The 2,422-nt window shown below is 34.0% G+C and overlaps 1 non-coding gene across 1 annotated transcript; it reads left to right on the top strand.

Annotated features, from left to right (window-relative positions):
* The first annotated feature begins 1,834 nt into the window (after positions 1 to 1,834).
* TRNAS-AGA lies at positions 1,835 to 1,916 on the top strand. The gene has a single exon. It is a non-coding gene; the product is annotated as a tRNA-Ser (tRNA).
* The last annotated feature ends 506 nt before the right edge of the window (positions 1,917 to 2,422 follow it).

The raw sequence follows: 2,422 nt of genomic DNA, 5'->3' as shown, positions 1-2,422 counted from the left end.
TTTTTCTCTCTCATTTTCCAAAATCTTTATAAAACATCTTAATTCAAACTATTTTACTACTATTCATAAACTATTTCACAACTATTCATTGATTTATCATCTCATCTCGCTAATAATTAAGAATTGGAGAAATTGCACAAAAGATTCTAAATTTAATAGAATTTTTACAACAAATAAATCCTCTATTAAATTTGAAAATTGTAAAAATTTATAAATAATTAATACGTAACTAGTTTATATTCATCCATTATAACCATATATTATATGTCTACATAAATTATTAATACCTAAACATAATATAATAGTATGTATTAACATTCCATATATGGTTCCTACTACTACTATATTAAATTATTAAATCTTATTGATTAATTATTATATAAATTATAAAATTTATGAAGTAAATTCAATATATAAACAAAAGTGACTAGGTATAAGTAATTAGGTTACATACGGTATATTTAATTATAAAAGTGTGATGCTTATATTATTAACCAATACACACACACATTTTTTTATGTATGAATAAGCTTTAATCGAGTTGAGCGTAAATGAGTGGGCTTTAATGAGCCTTAGCCAATTGAGTTTAGTTGGGTATGTGTTATTTACTGATCAAGCAGATATCTACTTTTATGGGCAAGTTTTCTTTTCTCATGAGTCAAGTTTGATTTGAATTAAATTGAACGAGTATCGAGTGGGTTATCGAATGGTTAATTTAAAGCCTTACCCAGACAGGTGGCCTTCAACCCAGCCGGGGGTGGGGGGTGAGTTTGGCCCTTGGGACCCGTCCCCTTGGGTAGGTGCATCCGTCTAGATGCTGAGGGTAGATTGGTGCTACCAGCGTCCGACTACCCCATCTAATACCATATTTTTACAAAAAAGGTCTAATAAAATCACACAAAGCAAAGTTACAAATCTTACAAATCCAAACAAAAACCAAAACAAACTTACTGACCAAACCAAATAAACTTAAAAATTAGAAAAATCTCACAAATCCAACAAAAAAACTTACAAAATATCAGATCAAACAAAAATAAAAAAAATAAACGAAACCAAGCAGTAATTGGCAAATTGAACATATCTTTATATTTGTACACAAACTATCTATGCACAAACCCACGAGCCACAATCGTGGTCATGTGTCATATAGATCTATTCATAGATCTTAAAAAATCTATGGGCAGATCTATATGGCCCATGGTAGTGGTTGTGGGTCATTAAACTCACAGACCCATCAAGACATCACCCACAGTGGTAGCTGCCAAACATGGGTCACTAAAAAAATATGACTCATGACAACGAAGAGATCTCAGAACTCGCAACCGTTAACCGTGATCCATGACAACATAAATAAATTCTCTACTAGTTAAGGGGAGGAGGAGGAGAAGAATGGAAGAAAGAGTATAAGAGAAATGAGAAAAAAGAGATGATGGTGGTCAATGAGACGTGAAAGCCTACAAGGAAGGGATAGAAGAGAAAGGAAGGGAGGACAATAATGGAAGGAAAAGAGAGAAATGAGAACATTGAGAAGAGAGAAATATATATATAATGAGGAGACCTAAGTCAATCTTTGTTCTTCTTTTAGGCTTAGTATTTTAGCTCGTTATTTTAAGAATGTAGTAAACTTTTTGGATTGCCTTTTCCTTGATTGGCCAATGACTTTTTCGATTTGTCGATCTTTTCATATGCTTGCTATTTCTAATCTAAAAATTTCTTTACGCGGCCCAATGTGCAACTCATCATGCACCTCATTTTACGTAGTCATCAAAATTAAAGAATTTCTTCGCTTCTTTTAATACATAACTAAAGTTCTTGGGAACAACACCATAAGAAGGTGGGCGTGCCGGAGTGGTTATCGGGCATGACTAGAAATCATGTGGGCTTTGCCCGCGCAGGTTCGAATCCTGCCGCCCACGTATTTTAATTTTAATCACTAATCACCATTTCTTAATTTACGTGGGCTTACATCCTTTCTCCATTAGAGGGAGGGAGGGGTACGTATCCTTTTATCTCTTCAAGTTTTGGATATGAGATGAGGCCATGGGTTTAATCGGTGAGACAATATATAATTGCTGAAGAACGAAAGCAACAGGCAAAGCCACATAGTAGCCTATAATAATCGAGACCTTTGCCTTATCAATTGCCACATTAATAAAGGATGTATGGCATATATATAGACCAATATAGGATCACGCTCATGGATGAACTGCTACTATAAATTGAAGGGGATCTACATATGCAAATCATAAGGCAGCATGATAGGTGTTATTTTAGGACGAGGGAGGTGTACAGATCATGAGTAAAGTTAGCAAGAGATGTGGTTTTAGCATGAGGGAGTTATACAACTCACAAGGTTAACATTTTAGGAAGAGATAGATCAACAATCAAACGAGTTCTAAACATACGTGGTAATTCATAATAT

Source organism: Juglans microcarpa x Juglans regia, chromosome 3S (genome assembly GCF_004785595.1).
Source record: "Juglans microcarpa x Juglans regia isolate MS1-56 chromosome 3S, Jm3101_v1.0, whole genome shotgun sequence".
NCBI classification, from domain to species: domain Eukaryota; kingdom Viridiplantae; phylum Streptophyta; class Magnoliopsida; order Fagales; family Juglandaceae; genus Juglans; species Juglans microcarpa x Juglans regia.
Note: the sequence above shows the minus strand (reverse complement) of the source record. Positions and strands in the feature narration are given on the sequence as shown.